The sequence below is a fragment of the Cucurbita maxima genome, unplaced genomic scaffold, assembly GCF_002738345.1.
Source record: "Cucurbita maxima cultivar Rimu unplaced genomic scaffold, Cmax_1.0 Cma_Scf00108, whole genome shotgun sequence".
NCBI lineage: Eukaryota > Viridiplantae > Streptophyta > Magnoliopsida > Cucurbitales > Cucurbitaceae > Cucurbita > Cucurbita maxima.
In genome coordinates this window covers 207,615-214,642 of record NW_019272124.1, presented here as the reverse complement: position 1 = coordinate 214,642, position 7,028 = coordinate 207,615, and positions in this window count along the sequence as shown.

Here is a 7,028-nt window from a genome sequence, read left to right as displayed (position 1 = left end):
ACCCAGGTCTTCTAGGTGAAACCAAATGGATTTTTGGTGTAGATGTTCTGAAGTCTTTTGTCAGATCGTTGAAGAGTTTTAGCATGATTTTTTGCTTAATGTCTAACTCTTCGAGACGTCCTTCCCTGTGTGTGTTAGAGTTCTTAGAGCCACCGCGATGTTTCGAGCTATTCGATTGTGTGGCTCTTTCTTCAAAAGAGTCAACATCAAACGTTAGGTCTTTGATTGGCAACCCATCCAAAGAGAGCGTCGATTGCATCGATTCCATCAACGATCTTCTCATGCGTTTATGGTGCATGACCCATTTTTTATACCATTCACCTTTGAGCACTATCATAGTTTTGCATCGTCCATGAGATGCATTGCGGCTAACGTAACTCTTAGCTCGTATGAGAAAGTTCCTATAGCCCTCAACTCTCAGGTCGTATGATAGAGTTCTTAGAGCTACCGCGACATTTCGAGATGTTCGATCGTGTGGCTTTTTCTTCAAAAGAATCAACATCAAACGTCAGGTCTTTAATTGGCAACCCATCCAGGGGAGCGTCGATTGCATCGATTCCATCAACTGTCTTCCCATGAGTTTATGGTGCATGACCCATTTTTTATATTATCCACCTTCGAGCGCCACCGTCCATGAGATGCATTGTGGCCAACGTAACTCTTAGGTCCTATGAGCAAGTTTCTTTAACCTTCAAGTATTGTTCTACGTCAAAAATAAAGTTTTTTATTTCCTTAGCATCCGGGTTCCCATTTAAGGGTTTGTGTTTTTGGATTTTGAGTTTGTTAAGCCCAACATGAGCTTTGCTTGGGGTGTGGTTCTCTACAACCCTCCTTGTCAAACTCACTCGGGTGCTCATCTCAGTCATCTCAGTCATGATGGCATTCCTTGAAAATGACTGGATTATTAAATTAACCATTTGAATCACCTCAACCTCACTAGTTGAAATTGAACCAAATATCTATGACATAACACTGTTAAAAGTTTAAAGTTCATAAAAGTCTTTTTAATATAAGATACTATTGAACTTGACAATTATAGTGCCTCTCAAACCAAGTTCATAAAAGTCTTTTGAATTTAAGATATTATTGAACTCATCCATTATAGTGCTTCTCAAACCTAGGTAAAGTTTAAATATAATTGGTGACAAAAGATGAAACTATAAAATAAAAGAAATAAGAAAATAAAATTTCATTGTCGAGAATCAAACTCGGGTCTCCTCGATGAAAGCCAGATCTTCTGTGTAATGTCTAACTCTTCTACACATTCTTTTTATGTACGTGATAGAGTTCTCAGAGCTACCTAGAGTTCTTAGAGCTACCGCCACGTTTCTTATTCTTCGATCGTGTGGCTCTTTCTTCAAAAGAGTCAACATCAAACATTAGGTCTTTGATTGGAAACACATCCAAGGGAGCGTCGATTGCTTCAATTCCATCAATGGTCTTCCCATGATTTTTTGGTGCATGACTACTTTTTTATACAATTCACCTTCGAGCGCCACCATAGTTTTGCATCGTCCATGAGATGCATTGTGAGCCAACGTAACTCTCAAGTCCTCTGAGCAAGTTCCTATAGTCTTAAAGTATAATATCAAAACATATTAACGTATTTGATATGTTAAATATTAAAATAATTGACGTGTATCATAAACATCAAATAAAAATATATATTTGAAATTTGAATGAGATTCATATTAATTAAACATATATTATGATATTCTACGGCATTTTAATATTGTTTAAATAAGATATTATATCTTAATGTATTCGGCATTCAAATATATAATTTGACAAAAATTATCACAATTTCACCCTAAAAAGAACCCTAGGGTTAAGTCAAAAAGCATCAAACACTAAATACTCTGACATTTTAAGTGATATTTTGGAGACAAGCTGATAAGGTCTTCAAAGAGCATGTGGTCATGTCTGACATTTTAGGTTAACCAACCGGTTGAAAAGAAACCATAATTTCTGATGTTGGTAATTAACTACAAACCTTTGAATAAGTTTTAGAATAAATAAGATATCCAATCCAAAACAAAAATGATTTGATAAAAAGAATTTAGAGTCAAATGTTTTTATAAAATTCGATATGAAATTGGGATTTCCGAAAATTCTAATTTCCTAAAAGGACAAATATAAAATAGCATTTAATGTCCAGTTTAGAAAATATGAGAGGAACGTCATGCGATTTAGGCTAAAAAACGCTCCATCCGAATTTCAGATGATTATGAATGATATTTTCAATCCTTTCAAAAAAATTAAATTGTTTATATGGATGATGTGTTGATATTTTCTAAAACCATTAAGATCAACACTTTAAACATCTACCTACATTCAGTAATGTAATGAAAAGAAATCAGCTAGTTGTGTCCATACCAAAAATCAAATAATATCAAACTCATATCCATTTTCTTGGATTTTAAATTTATTTGAGCCTTATAAAAACCCGTCCAATGGTCCATTGAGTTTGTCTCAAACTTTCGTGATGACGTATCCTAGAAAAGCCAACTTCAAAAAAAATTTAGGTTCTCTCAATTATGTCTCTTTAATCCTTCAAGATATCAGGCACGTTTACAAATGTCTTGATTGTTGGATCAGTATGGCAACCCTATAGGGGGGTGGGGTGAATAGGATTTTAACCGTAAAGGTGTTTAAATGAGATTAATTTTTTTTTTAATGATGAAACTTTTTATAAATAGGTAGAATATGATAATTACTAGAACAAAATAATTAAGTCAAAACATTAATCAAGTTGAACATGCAATAAATCACAATAATAATTTTGAAATTAAATAGGAAAGAGTTAGAGAAAATGACACCGTAGTTTTATAGTGGTTCGGTCAAACTCGACCTACTCCACTCCCCAAGCGCCTCTTGGGAATTTGAATAAATAACTTTCTCGACTCTTTCCATGAATCAGAGTCAAACCGGTACACCGCTCTTTTTTCGAGTTCAAGAGCAAACTCTATCCTTTCCAGGGCGTAGGATCAAACCGATACAAGTATTTTAGTTTGATAATAACACACCACAACTCTCTCAAAGTTGATTTACAATTTGGGACACTCACAACTGTTTCCTCACAATACAATAATAATCCCTCTCAAGAATAAGATGAAGAGAAATAAACTTGTAAGCTTGGAGAGAGCAACAAACAATGGAGACTTTGAACAAATGAGGATTGAAGAATTTATGGAAGTTGTGTGTATAAAATGTGGGAAAGTTGATGAGTTTATATAGAGAAGAAGAGTGGCAAAAGGTATGAATTAATATTTTACATTGGATTGTGTTATGAATAATGGAAGGTTGATATTAAAAGTAAATAAATAAGAAAATTTTTTAAATTCATTTATTTAAAATTTTTAATATAATAATAATTCAAAATTTATTATAAATATAATAATATAATAATAATAAAAATCGATGTAACGATTAGATTCAAATTTATATTTTGTCAAAATAATTTTATTTATAAATATAATAATAAGAAAAACTCCACCATTTGTTACTCTTCCAACATTATAAATTTCATACTTTGATATATTTTGATTTGTCCATCATTTTGATTTTGTTGCCACATCATCACGTCGGGTATGTTGTCTCGATTCTAATTTCTTCGTTTTAGCTCTGATTTGAGTAATTGAAAAGTTGTTGTAATCGTTATTCCCGACCTTATACTGTGGACAGTTCAAAATACTTAAAATAGTTAGTAATTAAAAGTAGGTTTGGTATCATAAAAAAAATCAGTCAATTAATTGATTCAAATTAATTAAATTGAGATCAAGGGCCAAAAAGCCAACATTGATGAGTGTCTTGAAAATAATAGGAAGTCTTGATTTGTAAAGGATATCTCTACCACCCAAAAAAATCAAATCATTAGTCAAATAAACTCCGTGCTTAAGTCTTATTGACCCAAGGGCAGATCTCATAGGAAAACGTGACGCATCAAATATCGGATATGGAGGTATCTAAAATTGTCAAAGAGGACAAAGAATCAATTATCATATTTCATTCAAAAGCCTCGAATAATACCATACAAATTACAAAACAGTAAAAAAAATATATATTATTTCCATTGTACTATGTGTACAATTTTAAAGGAAATTTAAAATAAATCCAGCATATTTGTCACACTTTTAAGTTCAATTACAATAAATAAAGAAAAGAATTGAGTGACAATAAAATATCACTTGACATTGGAATGTAATTTGAAGACTTTTTTATCTTTGATATATTTATGTCATTGTCCTCTTTGATATATCTTTGGAATGTAATTTAAAGAATGAAATATGATAATTGATTCATTGTCCTCTTTGATAATTTTAGATACCTCCATATCCGATATTTGATGCGTCATGTTTCACTATGAGGTCTGCCCTTGGGTCAATAAGACTTAAGCAGAGAGTTTATTTGACTAATGATTTGATTTTTTTGGGTTGTAGAGATATCCCTTACAAATCAAGAGATTGTATTATTTTGAAGACACTCATCAAGACATTTGTAAATGTGCATGATATCTTAAAGGATTTAAGACACATAATTGAGAGAACCTAAATTTTTTTTGAAGTTGGCTTTTCTAGGATACGTCATCACGAAAGTTTGAGACAAACTCAATGGACCATTGAATGGGTTTTATAAGGCTCAAATAAATTTAAAATCCAAGAAAAAGATATGAGTTTGATATTATTTAATTTTGGGTATGGACACAACTAGCTGATTTCTTTAATGAATGTAGGTAGAAGTTTAAAGTGTTGATCTTAATGGTTTTAGAAAATATCACCACATCATCAATATAAACTATTAAAAATTTTTGAAAGGATTGAAAATATCATTCATAATCTTCAGAAATTCGGATGGAGCGTTTTTTAGGCTAAATGGCATTAAAAATTTTTAGGCTAAACTTGACATTAAATGCTATTTTATATTTGTCCTTTTAGGAAATTAGAATTTTCCTAAATCTCAATTTTATATCGAATTTTATAAAAACATTTAACTCTAAATTCTGTTTATCAAATCATTTTTGTTTTGGATTGGATATCTTATTTATTCTAAAACCTTATACAAAGGTTTGTAGTTAATTACCAGTATCAGAATTTCTAGTTTATTTTCACCATGTTGTTAACCTAAAATGTCAGACATGACCACATGCTCTTTGAAGACCTTATCAGCTTCCTCCGCAAAATATCACCTAAAATGTCAGAGTATTTAGTGTTTGATGCTTTTTGACTTAACCCTAGGGTTTTATTTACGGTGAACTTGTGGTAATTTTTGTCAAATTATATATTTGAATACCTTATCAGATTGCACCTAAAATTGCTAAATGAAGGAGCTGACAATGACTTTGTCATGATATTGGCGAGCTGATCCTTGGAAGAAATTAGTCGAACATCAAGCTGACGAGTCGATACTCGTTCACGAACGAAGTGATAACCAACCTCAACATGCTTTGTTCGTCGATGAAAGATTGGATTGGCGGACAGGTAGGTGGCACCATTGTTGTCACACCACAGGCTAGGCGCTCGCGCTTGCGAGATCCCGAGCTCACGCAAGAGAATTTGGATCCAAATTAATTCGGTAGTGGCATCAACAACTGCCTTATATTCGGCCTCAGTACTAGAATGAGAAACTGTTGATTGTTTCTTCAAACTCCAAGAGATAAGATTGCCACCAAAAAAGATCACATAGCCTCCAGTGCTTCGACGATCATCAGGATTCCAGGCCCAATCAGCATCTGAAAAGGAACTCAACAAATCAGTGCTGGACTTTGTAAGACACAAACCCATATCAATAGTGTCATGTAGATAACAGAGAATTCGTTTGACTGCCGCCCAATGTATAGATGTTGGGGAGGACATGAACTAACACACTCTATTGACATAGAATGATATATCAGGACGTGTCAGAGACAAATATTTGAGAGCACCAATGACAATCCGATAGCGAGTAGTATCCTCAGGCGAAAGCTTTTCACCACCATCCAATAACAACTTCTCACTAGTAAGCATAGGTGTGGGCACACCTTTGGAGGTGAGCATATTGGTTCTAGACAATAAATCTTGAATGTATTTATGTTGTGTCAGCATAAGTCCATTAGAAGTATGGCGGACCTCAATCCCAAGAAAATAACTCAAAATTCCAAGATCTTTGACGGCAAAATCATCCTGAAGCTGTGTAAGAAGTTTCTCAGTAGCCGTAGAAGATGAGCTGATAATAATAATGTCATCAACATAGATGAGGATATACATCTGAATGCGCGTCTTGTTAAAAATAAAAAGAGAAACATCAGCCTTTGAAGGTGTAAAATCCAGTTGTAATAGTTTGGAGCGAAGACGAGAAAACCAGGCACGCGGAGCTTGTTTAAGACCATAAAGCAACTTATCCAACTTGTAGTGATAACCAGGGTGTTGAGAATCCACGAATCCAGGGGCTGCTTCATAATATCTTCATTAAGAAAGCCATGAAGAAAAGAATTTTGAGTATCAATCTGCCGAATAGCCCAACCACGAGAAATACCAAGAGACAATAAGAGCCGAATGGTAGTGGGCTTAACAATTGGACTAAAGGTATCATCATAATCAACGCCATACTGCTGTTTAAAACATTTAGCAACCAGGCGTGCTTTGTAGCGATCAATAGAGCCATCTGGCTTTTACTTGAGTTTGAAAACTCATTTGCAATCAATAATGCTAAGACCAGCACGAGGAGGAACTAAGTGTCATGTCTTATTTTTTTGAAGTGCCTGAAATTTATCATTCATTTCCTGACGCCAGAGGGGATGCTCCATAGCAGTAATATGTGAAGTAGATTCAAAGGCAGAAGACCGAATTACAAAATATGTTATTGTTCCATCTCTACGCACCTTTGGTTTCTTGATATTGTGCTTCAATCGAGTACTATACGGATGAGTAGTAGGTGCAGGATCCACATTTGAGGGGACAGTCGTATCAGCCGTTGCGAGAGGAGCAACCGATGCTACAGTAGTTGGTTAACCATCGTTCAAGGATTTGACCAGGCATTGTGCAATATCATCT